At 38.0% G+C, this 19,853-nt stretch overlaps 1 protein-coding gene and 1 non-coding gene across 2 annotated transcripts in view; both read left to right on the top strand.

Annotated features, from left to right (window-relative positions):
* The window catches only part of LOC131063567 (UDP-N-acetylglucosamine diphosphorylase 2), a 187,915-nt gene that overhangs the window by 45,671 nt on the left and 122,391 nt on the right, over positions 1-19,853 (top strand). The window lies entirely within an intron of this gene.
* On the top strand, positions 3,854-3,924 carry TRNAT-AGU (transfer RNA threonine (anticodon AGU)). The gene has a single exon. It is a non-coding gene; the product is annotated as a tRNA-Thr (tRNA).

Genomic DNA, 19,853 nt, shown 5'->3' with positions numbered 1-19,853 from the left:
TTTCGAACCTCCAAGAGTTATATTGCAAAATCTAGTTTTTGGAGGATTCTTCAGTTTTCCAGACAGTCAAATTTCAGGATCAGGACATTCCAGACAGCCAAATTTTAGGATCAAGACATTCCAAACAGCCAAATTTCAGGATCAGGACATTCCAGACTTAGCCAAATTTCAGGGCATTTGAAGATCAGGATGACATTCCAGACTTCATCACTCACCAACTTGACCTAGCTCGGACCTTCAAGAATGATACCCACTCACCAAGCAAGACACAATTAGCAACAAGGGCAAAACAAGGCCCTAAGGAAGACTCTCAAAGAAACCCTAATTCTGGGGCACCTGCTGACTCCCCTGGCTCAAGCAAAGCCTGCCATCCTATTGATCCCCTGGCGACACTCAAAATGCAAAGGCTAACAGACAAACCCTAAACACCTAGAAAGCAAACCCCAGAAAGCAAAAAGGTAGGGGTCCCCATTTGCAATGGGGCGATGTGTGAATATGTCACAACAGTATCCTTGATGGGTCACATTATAGCATCCGAGCCTTCCAGTGTTGAAGAGGCTTTAAATCAGCAAGTGTGGAAGGATGCCATGATGGAGAAATATCATTCTAATATGAAAAATGATGTATGGGACATTGTTCCTATTATGAAAAATGATGTATTAGACATTGTTCCAAGGCCTAAAAACAAATCAGTGGTTTCTTCTAAGTGGCTGTTCAAAATCAAACACACAGCTGATGGGAGTATAGAAAAGTGCAAGGCGAGATTTGTAGCCAGAGGTTTTTCACAAAAGGAAGGCATAGATTACGAAGAAACCCTTGCACCTGTAGCACACTACACTTCTATCAGGACCATCATAGCTGTTGCAACTGTTAAGGGTTGGAAGCTCCATCAAATGAATGTGAAAACAACCTTTTTGAATGGTATAATTGAAGAGGAGGTTTACATTGAGCAGCCAGAGGGCTTTTGTTATTCCTGATAGAAACTCACATGTATGTAGGCTGAAAAAGGCCTTATATAGCCTTAAACAAGCCCCTCGTGCTTCGTATGAGAGGATAGATCACCTTCTTTTGAGCTTGGGCTTCCTAAAGATTGATGCTGATCCAAATTTATACTTCAAGGTATGTGATGACAAAGTGCTGATTTTAGTGCTATATATTGATGATTTATTTCTAACTGGTAATGATGATCTCATTGTCAAATGCAAGGAGGAGTTAGCTTCAGAATTTGAAATGAAAGATCTTGGTTTGTTGCATTACTGCCTTGGAATTGAGGTATGGCAAAGTTCAAATGGAATTATATTGAGTCAAGGTAAATATGCCATTGATATTTTGAAGAGGTTTGGTATGTTAGAATGTAAATCTATGGTGACTCCTATGGAAGCAAATCTGAAAAAGTTACATGAGGTTGCAGCTACTTTAGATTTAGTAGATCCTACTATGTACCGACAATTAATTGGTTCTTTAATGTATTTGGTTAACACAAGGCCTGATATATGTTATGCTGTGAACATTTTAAGTCAGTTCATGTGTGAACCAAAACAGATTCACCTTGTGGCAGCCAAACACATACTGAGATATGTTCGTGGTACAGTGGGATATGGTTTAAAATATTCCTCATGTGTAGAGCTGAACTTACAGGGGTTCTTTGATTCAGATTGGGCAGGTTGTGTGCCTGACAGGAAGAGCACTTCAGGATGTTGTTTCAGCCTAGGTTCAGCTATGATTTCCTGGTGTAGCAGGAAACAATCTTGTGTATCTCAGAGTACAACTGAAGCAGAATATGTTGCAGCTTGTGTGGCTGCAAGAGAAGCCGTGTGGCTTCGTAAATTGCTTGCAGGATTGTTTGGGCAGCCCTTGGAACCTACAGTGATTCTTTGTGACAATCAAAGCTGTGTGAAGCTTTTGGTTAATCCAGTTTTTCATGATAGAACCAAACATGTGGAAATAAAATATCATTACTACCAAACATGTGGAAATAAAATATCATTACTTGAGAGATATGGTTCAAAGGAAAGTAGTTGAGCTCAAGTACATTTGCACAAAAGAGCAAACAACAAACATTCTCACCAAGCCGCTTCCGAGAGTGAAGTTCCGTTACTTCGGAGATAAGCTTGGCATTGTGGAGAATGAAGCTCTTGTTGAGAGAGAGTCTTAGCTTCATTGATTCTTTGCTTATTGTTAATGAGTTCTTCTCTGCGAGAGAAGTTTGAGGTGAAATCCCTTGTTAATGAGTTCTTCTCTGTGAGAGAAGTTCGAGGTGAAATCCCTTTTTAACGAGTTCTTCTTTGCGAGAGAAGTTTGAGGTGAAATCCCTTGTTCCACCCTCTGGGAGTAGCCATGTTGGAAGTCATGTGTGTGACTCCATGACTTTATTTATTTTTTTTCTGATTCACCCTCTAGGAGTAGCTATGGTGAATATTGTTATGCTGATGAGATTTTTTTGTTGACATTCTTTTGGTTGTAGCCATGTGTACTTGTTATGTGATGACATTTTGAAGATCTCTCTCTTGCTAAGAGGGAGTGTTGAAGTATGTAGCATTGACAAAGATCTTCTTCCTATTCGTATGCTTAGAATATGTGTGTTCGTGTTGGTGTATCCTTTCATACTTTTACGGTGTGATGACTAAGCCTAAATGATACTTTTACGGTGTGATGACGGTGTGATGACTAAGCCAATATCTCTTACTCTTCATGTATTGTGTTGATTTTGAAGGTTTCCGTTACTCCTATTTCATCTTCTTTGCTTCGTTGGCTTCCGTTTCAAATTCAAGATGCTTCTATCGTTTATATGAATGCTCCTGGCTGTTCGTGTAATGCCTATGTGGTTGTCGGTGGCATATATGTGTCTATATGGTTGTCGGTGACCTTTCCTCTGCCAATGTGGAGTCTTTCCCTTTGCTATTCGATATATTATATATATCGTATTTCTATGTTTGTGCAACTTCTTCCTTTTTAGCTGTTTGTTTTCTGTATGTAGGGTTATCCTTCTGTTCGAGCAAGTTAATTGCTATTATACATGAGTGTAGATCATTGAGATTGATCACATACTGGGTGTATATTTCAGACTTGTCATTATCTGAAGTGTATTGTTCGATTCCCTTGAAGTTGTGTATGTTTTCTATTGAATGGGAATCATATGTGTTTCAGGACTTATTGATGATAATCTGAGAATTATCAATACTTGTAATTACTTCTGAGATAGAAATAAAGATCATATTTGTGTGGGTTGGGTTTTTCACCCTCAGATGGAGGGTTTTCCCAGGATATGTCTTTTGTGCCCTTGTTATTCTTAAATTTTGTGATTTCTTTTATATATTCTGGTTCAAATTTAACACTCCCTCTCTATGTGGCTGCCTCTTTAGAGTTCTAAAATAAATTTAATTAATTAAGAGGTTGACCTTCAAATAGTCACATCTCTTTGGGACAAGTCGTTCTCCTTTGAGAAATCACACCCCTTGGGTATGGTATAAAAGGAGATAAAATGGTGATTGGAAAGGCAGGCCTTGCAATGAAATAATCATTCGATTTAAGAGAAGATGAAGAACAAGAGAGCAGATCAAATATACAAATTTCCAATCAGAAATCAGAAGATTGGTAAGTCTGTTGGTGTTGGAAATAAGCCACAACTGGACCGACGATGGATTGGTCCAAGAGGGGCCAGTAGGCCAGTGGTAGAGCACTCCAGCAACGTATGGAAGGTCCTAGGTTCGACCCCTAGCTGGTCCATGTCTCAACATGGTATTAGAGCTAGGTCCAGGCTAGTAGCCCCAAGCACACGAGAGGTGTGGCTTCAGGGTGGGTGTTGGTGTTGGAAATAAGCCACACCCGGACCGACGATGGACTGGTCCAAGAGGGGCCAGTAGCTCAGTGGTAGAGCACTCCAGCAGTGATGGAAGGTCCTAGGTTCGAGTCCTAGTTGGTCCATGTCTCAACATGGTATCAGAGCCAGGTTCAGGCTAGGAGCCCCAAGCACACGAGAGGTGTGGCTTAAGGGGGGTGTTGGTGTTGGAAATAAGCCACACCCGGACCGACGATGGACTGGTCCGAGAGGGGCTAGTAGCTTAGTGGTAGAGCACTCCAGCAGTGTATGGAAGGTCCTAGGTTTGAGTCCTAGTTGGTCCATGTATCAACATGGTATTAGAGCCAGGTCTAGGCTAGGAGCCCCAAGCACACGAGAGGTGTGGCTTAAGGGGGGGTGTTGGTGTTGGAAATAAGCCACACCCGGATCGACGATGGACTGGTCCAAGAGGGGCCAATAGCTCAGTGGTAGAGCACTTCAGCAGCGATGGAAGGTCCTAGGTTCGAGTCCTAGCTGGTCCATGTCTCAACATGGTATCAGAGCCAGGTCCAGGCTAGGAGCCCCAAGCACACGAGAGGTGTGGCTTAAGGGGGGGTGTTGGTATTGGAAATAAGCCACACCTGGATCGACGATGGACTGGTCCAAGAGGGGCCAGTAGCTCAGTGCTAGAGCACTTCAGCAACGATGGAAGGTCCTAGGTTCGAGTCCTAGCTGGTCCATGTCTCAACAAAGTCAACATCCGCTTTAAACGCCTGCAACAATCAATAAAAGAACACAAGATGTAGATTGGGAAAAGACTAGTATGAGCAGAAAATACGCATCAAGATCAGATCTATAACAGATCCGATCTAGATCTATTATACCAAAACAGCTAATAGCTTTAATGATTTCCTTTGTGGTATATGTTTAGCTTATGCAATATGAGTTAGCCTTTATGACATAATCTCTTATATATGTTGAATGTAAAATACATATGCCTGAATATAAATTTGTTTGTAACGTTCAAGCAACCACATAGGGAAAGGAAGGCGGTGTGAGGAAGGGGAGCGATTATAAAATCTCCATCTAAGTAGGTCACCTCGAGTAGATGTCCAATGTGCTTGCCACTAGGGCCAAGAGGGCAAAGATCTGCTCTTTGGCTTAGATAGGTGGATTAAGAGGTCCCCTATTATGATCTCCTCTCTCACTCTATGATGATTGATTATTGACCTAAATGGATGACGCATGACCTAAATGGATGAGGCATAGATAGGGAAAGCATATACAAGCACCTAACTAGGTAGACCACCCATAGTGAATGTCCAATGTGCCAGCCACTGGGGCCAAGAGGGTGAGTCTCCACTCTTGGGCTTAGTGTGAGGATGGCTTCGAGTGGACCTATCATGCTTCCTCCTCCAAACCCTAATGTGATGGAATATTGTCTATTTTATTGATTTGAGGTTATTAAATGCTATCATCTAACCCTAATGATTGAAGAGTATATATGTATATATCCTTGGTTATGGTTGCAGAGTTTAAATCGAGGTTCATCTTGTTAAAATGTTTTACTTGGTAAAAATAAACCCTATCTCATCTCTTGCTTTATTGCATTTGTGATTCTAGGGCAAATTCTGGGGTAATCCTAGGAGACATTAGACTCTAACAATTTGAAGCTCAAAAAACTGAAGAAGAAGGTATCAAAACACCAATGAAGCTCCAATGTGATTTCTGTATGAAATCGCCAAAATCCTCTAGATTTCACTAATGTGGAAAATATCCATCCAAACATACAAATGAGCTCTTCAAATTTCTTTTATAGCACTCCAAAAGGCTAATCCCCCTTTAGCATTTGTCTTATAATTTAATTAAATACCTCTTTTATTTCCCCAATGTGGTGTCCAAGTCTCAAAGGCTCCATTCATTAAATAAAAACATTTTTACTTTATAATTGGGTGCCATATAGTCCTTTTTATTTAATAAATTAAATTAATGATAAAGTTAAAACTTTAATTTAACTTTATTAACTAATAACTTATCGATATTTTATTTAAAACCACCTAAAAATGTCAAATAAGGAAATAACACCAAAAATTGAACCCACCAACTATACTAAAAATAGCAACCTGACAGCTGGTTCAATTGGTACCCAAAACTTAGTAAAAATAGTAAGTATTGGAGAATTCAACAAAATTCACTCCAGAAAAGGGCGTTTTGTACATAATAATCATCTGAGTTCAAATAATCATTTGATATTGCCAACCTGTAGGATGAATTGTCTGCAAAAGTTCCCCAACCCTAACTCATTAACCTATGAGAACAAATTGCATAGGCTAATGTTCCACCATACTGAACTGTTAGGAAGGGGACATTAGAAGCAGAATTAGACAAATTTGAGAGAAGATTTATGAGTAGAAATCAGACTATCTTAGACTTAATGAGGAGATTTTTGCAGACCTTGTGAACATGAAGTATCGAAAATTAAGAGCAGATTTTAAGGGAAAGTTATTGCAAGATCTTCAGCAGATTTCTTGATACTTTTTAGAGCAGATTTATGTGAAAGATGAGAGCAGTTATGAGCAAAGGTTAATGCAGATCCTAAAGATAAATAGAGCTGTCATCTAAGGTAGACTTGTGGCAGACTTAAGAAGACCTAATTCTTGTCTCTAGAGATTGGTGCCTCTCATTAAAAGAGATTGGTGTCTCTTATTGATTTGGTGCTCAGTTGTGGGGATTGGTGTCTTTGGTGGTTGGTGCCTATGAAATCATCTAGAGGGGATTGGTGTCTCTTGTGGGTTGGTGCCTACAAAATTTGTAAGAAGTTTTCAATACAAAATCAATATTTTGCCCTAGTTTTCCCTCGCAAGGGTTTTCATGTAAATCGTGTGTTCTTTTGTTTTCTTAAGTTTTTTGAAGTATTGCTATTGCATCTAATCAAGTTTTGAAAAGTAAAAGATTGTTGATATACTGATTCACCCACCCTCTCAATATAATCATGTGCTCTTCACCTTTTAAACTCTCCACAAACCACCATGGACCGTAGAGCATTCTGCATGTGCACCACCCTCTCCAGTAAAGTAAAATAGCTAGCATATCTAGTCTCATTTGGTTTGAGAAATTTTTGTTTGAAGAAGATTAGAATAGTGCAAGTGAAGTGTGATGGTTAAATACAAACATTTGTATGTCTCTAGTTTCAGACACTATTGTGTTCACCCAATCTATTTTTCCAGTGTCTTTTAAAGCATTATCAAAGCATGTACACAACATGGACTCCAAAAAATATGTTCGTAAGTGCTCTCAACCTTCAAACTAGCTAAATTGCAAACACAAGCTGAATTTGTCACAACCTGCACAAATTAGTAATCAACATTCTTACATTTCCTAGAACAATCAAAAGCTCTAAGAAAGTATGAACTAGTAAGACATGCAACAATAACATTAATGAGTGGCTGATGTTGAATATCAAAAATACCTGTTGTTTTGTTTTTTATGACACCTCAAACATAGAATAAAATACCAAGTATTCTATCCTTTCTTGAACAAGGAAACATCAAATGCTAAACTTTGTGATCAAAGAAGGCAGCCCAAACGTTTACTGCGAACAATTGACTTTTATGATGGATAGACTCAGTGAATTGATGTGATATTGCTGGTTAACACAAAGGGACTTACGTTTTGCCGGAACTCGAATTTGATTACTAAACTTGCTAAAAAATAAAAGACAAAAGGGACTAGGATTTAGAGAAATCTAAGCTAATACCTAACAATGGAAGAAATGATTGCTGACTTAGTGAAACCAAACCAAGCTTTGCTTTGCCATGAGGAAACAACTACACAAAGATGGTGCAATCTCCTAAGGTACACAAATGATTTTCATATCACTTTTACACATCAACACCATGAACAATGAGCATAAAGCAATTGAAGTTAAGCTTTCAATTGAGTTCAAACTAACCATGCACTACAATTTGCAATAAACAAATTGCAAATTGTAGGAACATATAGTCTTCACCATTAATCCACAATAAGATTTTCCTTTCAACTAATAAACTCCATGTAAACAATTCTAAAACTTGAGAAGTAGAAATTATGCAACATGTTGAAACAACACACATAAATCCACCATATCTTCAATGAAATCATATGTTTATTCCAACATAGCCTTGGCAACAAGTCTTGCTCTCCTCCTCCTACTCTACTCTAAATCTATTAACCTTTACAAATGAGAAGGCAAAGCCTTATATAGAGGTCTTGATTACAAATGAAGGGCCAGGATTTATTGAATCCAACGACCGAGATAATTCAAAGAAAACCCTAATTGGGGTAGTTACAACTACCACCATCTTATATTTAATGTCCTCCAATGGGAAAATTACATGTCTTGAATGTACATCCTTCGAGGAAAAAGGACCAATGAGAAAATAGGAGTTGTTACATAGAATTTAGTGCCTTCCACATGTATAGTTGTTGATGAGTCAGGTTTGATGAACTTGGACATGTTGATGTGGCATCTCCTGATTGGTTGAGATGAATAGGTGCCGCATCAGCATAGATATCTCTTGATACTCAAAATCATCACCTTGCTTGACTGATTGTGGTGGTTCATATTCCTAAATTGCATCATCTTGATCAAGTTTCTAACTTTGATTAACTCATCTGAAACTATCTTCCCTCCTTGATCATTCTTTCATTTCATTCTCATGTCTGGGGATTTACCTTGTGATGTCCCTTCATCCTTGATTTTTTCCCTTGGACATTCTTGATTTCGTTATTCCTTGGAGTAGTTCTTGACTTCATTTTGCAGTGTCTTTCCTTTGAAATATCTTGAATGTTCTTGACCTTGATTTTCTTGTTGTAGTTGAGCAATCCTTTGTCTTGATGTCATCTTGCATTGATCTTCTTGTAGAGTCCCTCATCTTGATCTTGGATTTCCTTTAGGTCAATGTAATCAGCTTTTTTTTCATCCTTCATAATAAAATGATGTCTTGAAACACCTCCTTGCATGCCTTGATGAAATGCGAGTCTTGATATTGTAAGTACCTCAATCTTGTTGCCGTCCAAGTTTCTTCATCCATTTTCTTGAACTTGAAACATCTTGATCTAGTCCTCTTTCTTGTTGTAACACTGTCCATGTATCATCCCTTGCATCTAAAATTCCTGACAAAAGAAAGAAAACACTTTAAATGATAATTGTAAATGAAACCCTTATGTAAAATACAAGGTAAAACAGTTAATGATGAATGAAAGTTCAAGTCTTGCATTACCAATTCATTCTATGTGAAACAATATAAGAAATAATGTTACTAATTCACACAAGATTTCTTCACAAAACCCTTCCTTGACCCTAAATAGATATTTCAGATCTGGAAAATGGCATCCTTCACTTGGAAATTGTGGAAGCTGACTTAAAATCCCTTGTAATGCTGGTTGCAGGTCTGGAAAATGCTCAAAATCAGGGTGTAAATCAGCTCCCCTTTGCTGGAAAATTCACTCTTTCTTAGGTCTGGTTCTGGAAATTCGCATTGCAATTCTAATTTATCTTGATCAAATTGTTTCAATCTGCTACAAAATTGGTTCTAAATCAGATGTAGTTCACAGCCCTAGGTCTGCTCCTCTAATTTGCACTTGTCTGCCTTTACTTCTTTTGAATTTGAATTGCATTTGATCTTCTGTGTCTCTCTTTTAAAGGCACTTGAAGGTACGTATTTTATCTTCTCAATAGGTCGGCCTAATTCAGACTCACTTTTGTTCTTTTCTCAAGTTTCAAATCACCCTTTACAGGTCCAAGTCGGCCAGGTCATATTTGCACTTCAAGTTTAAATTTTTTCACAAGAAGTTAGCCTCTTTTGCATTTTGATCTGCCTTTGATGTGGAGGGCTATTAATACAAGTTTGATCGCACTTCTTCAAATAAATTTCAATTTGCAATGTAATATTAATTCTGCTCAGACCTAGGTCTGAGTCACACCACAAATCTGCCTGGAACGAATCATTGGATTGTGGAAACTTAACTCTCATATAGCACTCCAAACTTTGAATTAAAACCCTTGATGGAGCCAACCTAAGGAGGATTTAATGGCATTTCAAATTTAAATTTCCTCATGTTGAGCCAACCTATTACACTAACTCTTCCTTGGCGGTATTTAGATGTGCATAAGGAGAAAGGAAAGCGCACCTTGCATGTGTAGAGGGACAAGAAGGTTGGAAATTCATGATGAAGAGGGACAAACTAAGGCGAGTTTTCCATGTTGTCAAGGACAAACATAGGCACACTTTTGTGGTGTTCATGGACAAGGACTAGCATAGGGCGGATTTGAGAGGTATTTAAGGACAAACATGGGCGAATTTCAATGTTAGACAAGGACTTTTAAGAGTGCATTTGAAGGTCAGTCAGGGACAAAGCAGGGTTCTAATCCATGGTGCTCAAGGACTAAAATGAAATGTGAGGGAATTCACTAGGCATCTAGGGACTGAGCAAGGGCAGAAATCCATGCTAGAGAAGGACAAGGAAGGCGCTCAAACAAGGATAGTGTAATGTTCCCTTCTTAGGTAGTCCTACTATTTTAGCAGGGTTGGCCTACAATCAGGGTTCTCATAGGTCAGCACCATGGTTAGGGGACCCAACTGGGGCTTGTGGAGCCTCACAAGGGGCTTTATGAGCCATTTTAGGTGTTCAGAGGCAGTCTCCTATTATTTAGGAGGGTTCCTCTTTTTCAGGAGATTGAGAGTTGGCCTACTAATTTTAGACATCACTATAGGACTAGGTGCATCATCAGCTTTCAGTTGGAGAGGTCAGGTGGATGGTTTCAGAATAAAAATTAAAATATTAAAGTATTAACTTTAATGTTTTGAATAAATAAAATAAAGTATTTTATTATAAAGTAACTTTATAATGTTTTAATGAAGTGACTTGAAAAATAAAAAGTGGGGCCACCAAGGGAGTACACCACCTAGTAGAGGGAGGTTGTTTTAAAGAAAAGATAAATAATAATATTTAAGGGCGCCCATGAAGAGGTATGGCAGTTTAGAGGAGAATAAATTTTATTTTATTTAATCATTACAAACCCTAAAAAGGGCATTAGGGTTTGAGGAGCAATAAAAAGATTTTTGGGCCTCCATTTGGGCAGTTTTTGACATCATTTTTTCTGTGGAAATTTGTTTTTTCAGACCTCTGGGACACATGGTTTGTTTTGCAGGTTGTAAGGACGAAATCCCTTGCAATTTAGAGGGCCTGTAGGAGTGAAAGACCTTCCAAGGGTCTGAATTATTATGTTCATTCAGAGAAAATTGTAGAAGGAATCCATTTTCAGGTTGCAGCAGTGACATTAGCAGGGTATCATTAATGTTTCAGCCTAAGGAGCAGATCTGAACCATTAAAAACACTATTTATCAGCAATCCTTCACACCTAAAGATAGCTGTACATCTCTTGGAGCAAACACAGCAATACAAGCTGAGGACGTGAGGGTTTGTGGCAAAAGAGGCAGATCAGACCTGGTACAGATCTGAAAAGACCAATCAGACCAAAAGAATTCCTTTGCTGGTGAAAAATTAGGTTCAATGTGGCAATATTGGCATGTGACAAGCATAATCAGACCTGTACCTGATTTTGTATGGTATGTATCTGTCAATTGATCCAAATAAAGTACAAAAATTCATCCATTGTTGCATGTAGTGGCTGTACTGTTCATTTCCAGCATTCATTATTGTTGACTCCATTCAAATTGCAAAACCCAAGCATTAACAAAAAATCAGTAAACTTAAAACACGAAAAAAAGTAAAAAAACCAAACCACAAAAATACATCATTCCAGGATGGAGCACTACAGATAGTTCAAGAGTATAGGTCCCATGGGACCATGGGACCTATAGTTCGGATCATAGGTCGCATGGGACCTATAGTTCCGGATTAGACAAGAAGTGTGTGAGCGCACCTTTAACCTATCCAAGGCAAACGTGAAAGATAATGCGAGACACATGGGTGCTAGAGAAGGGGTGTTCTGGACTCTTGGGCGCTAAAACAAGGTTTACATGGAATTCCTAGCACTTGAGAAGAGTGTGCATGGAATGCTGAGCAGTAAAGAGGCATTATCAAGGACAAATGACTGAAAAATCTGCCCATGAATTCCATGGATTTCGCTAAGGAAATTTTAATTGTGAATCCTCACTTAGACCTTGATTTTGCATCTTGACTTTGAAATTCCTTGTTTAGACTTAGGATTGCATTTTTCAATTTGGAATTCCACGCTTCACACAAGGACAGCACTTGAATTTTACTTTTGATGTAGGGTTTTCATTTTTACAAAAAATCCCTTATTTTCCCTTCCTGCCAAGGTCAGAAAATCTGACCTTAACAAGGAATTTTCCTTGTCTAGGCATCATATCCTTAGATATTTCATCATTTTTCAACACTTAATCATTTTTCAAAAAATCTCAATCCTCTTGACAACTTTTGCAACATTTTTTTGCACTTTTGACAACTATAACAACAGTTTGCAACATTGACAATTTTTTGACAACTTTAACAATCTCGCCCTTAATTCTCAATCTTGATGCTCAATCATGGATTCCAGACTCGAAACTTGAATTCCTGATTTGACCACATCCTAAGGATTAGATGTTGCACTCTATAGAATCAACAAGGATTGGTCAACACACTTAACCTGGACTTACAAGACATTGGGAAATCAAAACAAAGGTTAAGAGACTATCTTCCATCAATATGTTCACATTTGAATATTGTTTGTAGAAGAGGTACGTATGCAATCTATGCTCTCCAAGGGGAACATAAGGGGGTACAATTGCTATTGCATCTCTCAGCATACCTTTGAAATAAGGAGATCTTGCCAAATGAAATGGGATGGGATGGCCATAAGAAAACTTGGCCACTAAATCATCGCCTTGCTTACGTTTTTGCAAATCCAATAAACCTAACATTGTATTTTTTATATCTGTAGTAGAAGTAGCCTTGTCTTCCCTCTATTGTAATCCTCTCTAGCTAATATATGGCCATCTTCATCAACAGCTTGGATGAATGTTTCTTAGTAGTTCTAGTATTTTTTTTCTCACTTTCTTCAACCAACTTTGCCATTTGAACCCATTGTCCAATATTATATCTTTACAAGTCACTTCTCCACTCTCACCCAATAAATGGTGTCCAACCCTACTATAGCTCCTATGATAATCAATTTTGCAAGCATGACACAATCAATGCTAATTGCTCCCTGAATTTTTACTCTTATTAGTGCTTAAATGGGTGGCAATTGGCAAATTGCAGTGAGGGTTTTTGGAGTTGAAAAAGGCTTTTTGCAAATTGCAGTGAGTTTTTTTTGGAGTTGAAGAGGCCTTTTGCAAATTTTTGAAGAGAGGATGACTGACATGCAAAACGGTGTTGTGGAGTTCCAATATAACTTGTGTTTGGATTTTCACATTGTTATCACTAATACTAGTGCTCATTTTTTTATGTTAAAGATGTTTCAAAGGTTTGCAGTGTTGTTGAACTGTGAAACTTTTTAAGTTTTAGTGTGACTACAAACTTAAATTTTTAAAAAAATAATTACAAATCCCCCCTAACGTGTTTGGATTTTCACATTGTTATCACTAATACTAGTGCTCATTTTTTTATGTTAAAGATGTTTCAAAGGTTTGCAGTGTTGTTGAACTGTGAAACTTTTTAAGTTTTAGTGTTGACAACAAACTTAAATTTTGTAAAAAATAATTACAAATCCCCCCTAACAAGCTAATTGTTATTTATAGAAAAAAAAAGAAAAAAAAAACTAGTCAAAGAGACATACCTTAATGCCAAGTGGCTGAACCGTTCGATAACTTGATATAGAATATCTTTGTAATCAAACTGAATCATTTATCAGCTTATAGTCTTCTTTCAATTTGATCATATACTTGTCATTGATAAAAAAACCCACTTCCTTGAGCTCTTGAATTGCTGCACTTCTCAGCTAAATTATGAACTGTTAATATTTCCTGTTGCTCAACTAGAGCATGCATAAGAAATGTATTTGAAATGTAGGAATTGGTAGGGCAGGACTTTAAACTATCTGCAGCCTCCAACAATAGCGACACTAGCAACACCAAATGGAAATTATTGAAGCTTTACTTCCAGTTTGTGGGACCCCCAGAACCATTTTAAAACTAGTATGTTTTAGCTAGAAGTAAGATTTAAAAAAAAAAACATTATTAAACTTGATTTTGTTGTTGGGGACATTTGGTTGTCCTTGGGATGGTTGAGAGACATCTCAAACATGCTCAGCTACTTTGGGATGGCTAGCTGCCCCCTAGACATTTCTTTCTGTTTTCAACAATTGGTACGTGTTTCTGAAATGTTTTGGAAATTCAAAGCTTTTTGGGAATGGCCATGGGATGCCCCTTGCTATCCCACTATACTCGAAATGCCCTAGGGGACGAGGATGGGGGTTTGAGGGTTGGGGATGCATCCTTATGGAACATAGGGGGAAAATCATCTATTGTATAGGTTGTTTGAAATCTTTCCTTCCTCCCTCTTTCATTGGAAACTAATATTGAGCCCTAGTAAATTTTTATTAGTAGCCTAATTTTGTTACTATTGGAGAACTTACCTTCTTTTAAATCTTCTAGAGTTGTTATAATTTATAAAAGCTTCTAAATATCCAAGAGCATTTTCTCTCTGTGGTGGTTGACCTACCCAATTAACTAAGATTATGATTATTAAATGTTGAACAAACAAAAACAACCCCTTTCAAAGTGAACTTGGATTTTCGTCAATCCCTTTAATACCTTAGTAATACTGGGCAAAAACCATTAGTAAGTATGTCTAGGCAAATCCAAGAAAGCAAACAGTAACCTTTCATCAAAAGACTTTGATTAGATATAATACCAAGAAAAATGTTCTCGCCGATCCTTGCTAGATATAACACCAATTACAATTCATAGGACAAACAACAGAACTACAATAATACCTTACCTTATATCTTTCTTAAATAAAATGGAAAATGCCCTCACTCGCAATATCTCCTGAATAAACAAGTGAAGTTACCTTCTCACTCAAAAATTATTGAAAATAAATTCATGTACTTGTTTAGGTTACCATGTGTTAATTTTAGGTGATCAGATTATGTAGACAAAATTTTTAACAATGTATTAGCTTCACCCCTTAAAGCTAGTGTCAACACAGTTCAAACTATAAGGAATAAGTTTGATCTGTTATGAGTGCAATCCACTTGATGACCATGATATCACTGCTGTAAGAATGCATGATCTGCTGGAGATAGATATATCACGTCACAAGAAGGAACCCAATCTGATTGCTGTATGTATAATGTAAACTGCTGAAGATGATAGCAGATTTGCAGAACAAGGAACACAAACTGCTGAATGATACGTAATCTGCTTGTGTCTTCAATTCGATGTATTGCTAGAAAAATAATAGGAACTGCTGTAGGTGTTAGATGATTCGATTCACCTTGGAAGAGTAGATGAACCGAATCATATATCCGTGGATAGATGAAACCAATCATCACGACTCTTCCAAGATCAGTTCCATGTCAACAATTCTGTCCCTTCAAGAATTATGTCTTCTCATAATCATTAGTTATGTTTGATTAATACGACCTTTGGTGGCAATATAACTAACATGTCAAAGTGACGGGTCCGTATTGCATGGTCGATAAGTGACTAGTATGATTTATTAATTTTGAAGGGCCGATAGGCCACTCAAATGATTAAGTCGGTCATGAATAATCCGATCGAAGCTATATTTCAACACTCCCTCTTAGCTAGGGAGGAATCCTTCTAGATGTCTACAAGACACATCACTTCATCGTGATGTTGATCACTATGGCTACACCCATATGTGGAAGGGAAAGATATCACCTCACTGTGATATCAAGCATTATGGCTTATCCACGGATATCACCTCACGTGATATCCACCATAGATATCTCATGTAATATCCACCATTATGGCTTATCCATAGATATCACCTCACATGATATCCACCATTATGGCATATCCATAGATATCACCTCATGAGATATCAACCATTATTGTGAGATCGTCACCTCACAATGATGGTAAGATGCACACGTGTTCGTCATTGTGAGATCGTCACCTCACATTGATATTCACCATGGCTCATCCAGAGGGTAAACATACTAGTACCGGAGAAATCGCCACGGATTCTCTCACGTGGTATTGTCATGGTGTCACACATATGACATCCACCATGAACCATATCAAAGGGTGGAGATAAGGGCTTTCACCTCTAGTCTCCCTCAAAGAGAAATGCATTAATCAAGAGTTTACATTTTAAGCATATTTTGAAAATAAGAATACATTGGTATATATATATAAACAAAATATAAACAAATCAATGTTGTTGAGTTGCTGAGACTCAATCTCAGCTAGGGCTTCATTCTCTACCTTACCAAGCTTACCTCGAAAGTACACAAACTTTATCCTGGAGAGAGGCTTGGTGAGAATGTTTGTCGTTTGCTCATCAGTACTAATGTATCTCAACTGAATAGCATTCCTTTCCACCATGTCTCTAACATAGTGGTACTTGATCTCTAGAGAAACCATCTTGACATGGTCCACTCCCTTTGAACCAATATGACCAAGATCCTCGGATATCAACTCCTTCTATCACGGAAGCATCCCCGCTCACATGGTCCCAATCATGGAAGATATCTTGCTTCAGGAGATTCTCATCATCTCGTATGATCCTCATACGGTTGGAAGTGCTAGGTCCAAAGCCACCATGGATCTACTGTCATAAGATCGAGCCCTATGTAGGAATATGACCATCCTGAGATTTAGAACAAAATCTCCTTGCAGTACGCTCCCTCTCACTGGAAGAGCCTGCTTGTCTCAACTTGCTTCATAACCCTAGATGCTATCATCACCTGCACAAATGCCTCTATGGCTTTCACAAGTGAACCGTTGCACTTCTGTAGGTAAATATTTGTTTTATAAAAAAATTGGAAATGCAAAATCTCAAAATCTCCACTAAAGTCCTCTACATATTCTTCCTGAATTTCAATCTCTTCATCACAAATAGAACTTCGAAACTCTATAACCTGAAAAGCAACAGACTGTGATTCTAAAGATGTCCTGTAAGGGACAAGTTTCTCATAGTAAATTGAAGAAATTTAAGAAAACAAGATATCCAAATGCAGCTTGTCGTAAGCAGACATCTGCTGACAATGTTTTTTCACAAATAACACGCATAATGCAATTGCATGAATTAATAACTACATATGAAATTCATGAATATTATTCAACCATAAAAATTATCTTTTTCAAATCAGAATATGAATCCATCTGAATCCTTTTGTGGAAGAGTCTCACCAACATCCACAATGGAAGCTTGAGGCGTAGTCCTGGTTGGACATTTCATTGCATAGTGACCATATTTGTCACATCTAAAGCATTGGATTTATGAAATATCCTTACTTCTTTTGAAGTGTCCTTTCTTACCTTTCTTCTTTGAGGAGTGAGAGGCAAGAACATGAATATCTTCATTGTAGAACTTTGACCAATGCCTCTTGTGACCAATCTTGACTCTTCTTGAATGCAATCTATCTTCAATCGATCAAACTTAGGAAGTTTTGATCTTGCGCTTATCCCTTGAATAAATGACTCCCAAGATGAAGGGAGACCATTGAGTGCCAACATGGTTAACTCTTTGCCCTCTGTAGTGTGTCCAATGATAGAGAGTTGATCTCTCAATTCAGTAATCCTCATGAAGTATGAGGTGACGGATTCTTCTTTCGTCATTTTGATGTGGTGAAGTTGTTGCTTTAATGCAAGGGCTCGACTTGTGTTGTTAATCTCATACATTTCCTCTAATGCTTTGAACATGTCATATGCCATCTCGAACTTGGAAATAATTGGCGCAATGTGATCTTTCGCAGAGTCAACCAACATCTTCATTGCTTTGTGGCTCTTTCTCTTCCATTGAAGCTTCTCATCCTCTTTGGTTGGTTCCGGTATGGCTTTCTTCACAAATTCGTCTAATTCGTTTTCACCCAAGGCAAGCATAATTCTAAACTTCCAAGATACGAAGTTTGATGCTCCCTCAAGTCTGCCTTCAACTCTAATTCCATTCACCATCTTGATGTTTGATAGGAGTAGTCAAACTTGAAGACAACAGTGGAAGATGACCTTGCTTCTATAAATCTGATCTAATCTTTCCTTATGCCTGCTTTAATACCATGTTAATTTTAGGTGATCAGATTTTGTAGACAAAATTTTTAACATTGTATTAGCTTCACCCCTTAAAGCTAGTGTCAACGCAGTTCAAACTATAAGGAATAAGTTTGATCTGTTATGAGTGCAATCCACTTGATGACTATGATATCACTGCTGTAAGAATGCATGATCTGCTGGAGATAGATATATCACGTCACAAGAAGGAACCCAATCTGATTGATGTATGTATAATGTAAACTGCTGAAGTTGATAGCAGATTTGCATAACAAGGAACACAAACTGCTAAATGATACGTAATCTGCTTGTGTCTTCAATTCGATGTATTGCTAGAAAAATAATAGGAACTGCTGTAGGTGTTAGATGATTTGATTCACCTTGGAAGAGTAGATGAATCAAATCATATATCCGTGGATAGATGAAACCAATCATCATGACTCTTCCAAGATCGTTTCCATGTCAACAATTACATCCCTTCAAGAATTATGTCTTCTCATAATCATTAGTTATGTTTGATTAATACGATCTTTGGTGGCAATATAACTATCACATCAAAGTGATGGGTCTGTATTGCAAGGTCGATAAGTGACTAATATGATTTATTAACTGTGAAGGGCCGATAGGCCACTCAAATGATTAAGTCGGTCATGAATAATCCGACCGAAGCTATATTTCAACACCTTGCATATTACTTATCACAGGAGGGAAAGCTTTACCTTTAATTAATGCTAGACAGTGATAACAACACCAATAGGGTTCCTGTGATGTGTATGTGTAAACTAAGACTAAGCCGAGTGGACAAGGTGAAACTTAAATATGGAGATATTTATGAGGAGGGATTAATCATAAGGTGTACTCATTACCAAACTAGAAGCTTGTAGGATGATCTGCTTGTAGAAAATCTGCTCGCAAACAAAGCTTGTCAGACTGATTTAAGAGAACAACAATGCACAAACAGTGAATGTATAAAAATATCTGTACGTATGTTTGTCGTTGTGGCAAATGCTCGAGCTATTAACGCCCGCTACAAACTCCAGACTTATCCAGATCCACGGGAGGCAATTAAGCCATGTCGGGAACCCCGAAGGAGGTGCTGACCACCAAGTCAACAATCTCCCCCTTAGCACCGACTGAGGGTTCCGCACCGACTGAATGAAGGAGACCTCCCGGGATTTGAACCCATGATCCAAGGCTCTGATACCAATTGTAGGTATGTTTGCTGTTGCGCCAAAAACTCGATCTATTAACTCCCGCTACAAATGCCAGACTTACCCAGAACCACAGGAGGCGGTTAAGCCATGTCGCGAACCTTGAAGGAGGTGCTGACTACCAAGTCAACAATATCTTCATCTAGTGAATATATGAAAGTTGTTGGGTTATTGCTTGTACGGTGGGCTTTTCATGTGGTGTGATGGCTGACTAGTGGTTTTGGAAGTTCCTTCCTTGAAGGTATGGTCATGCTGCATAATGTCAGGGCTAGGTTAATATGAAGGCTATTAGGTTATGGTTTGTAAGATGGGCCTTTTAGTGATGGCTGAGTAGTGGTTATATAAGTTGTTCCTTGAAGGCATGGTTATGTTACATATTGATAGGGTCAGGTTACTGCTTGTTACACGCTTTATCAGGCAATTTATTCTATTGTTTTGTTTGAAATGGACTATGATGCTAGAAACTCACAGGGAAATTTTCTTTGTGTAGAAAAAGCACTTGTTTAATAGCATATTTGATATTTGTTTTAAAGCATGCCAACCAGATTTGAGTTATGAGGGCTATCAAATTCCTGTACTATGATTTTGCTAAAATGGTGTCTATGAGGCGAGCTTTTGAATGAGTAAGAATATTTCCCTTGTCACTTGTTTCCAATTTTAGATGTGGATTTG

This window comes from Cryptomeria japonica, chromosome 4 (genome assembly GCF_030272615.1).
Source record: "Cryptomeria japonica chromosome 4, Sugi_1.0, whole genome shotgun sequence".
In the NCBI taxonomy this organism is placed as follows: Eukaryota; Viridiplantae; Streptophyta; class Pinopsida; order Cupressales; family Cupressaceae; genus Cryptomeria; species Cryptomeria japonica.
The sequence above is the reverse complement of the archived record's forward strand: the minus strand, read 5'-3'. Positions and strand labels throughout refer to the sequence as shown.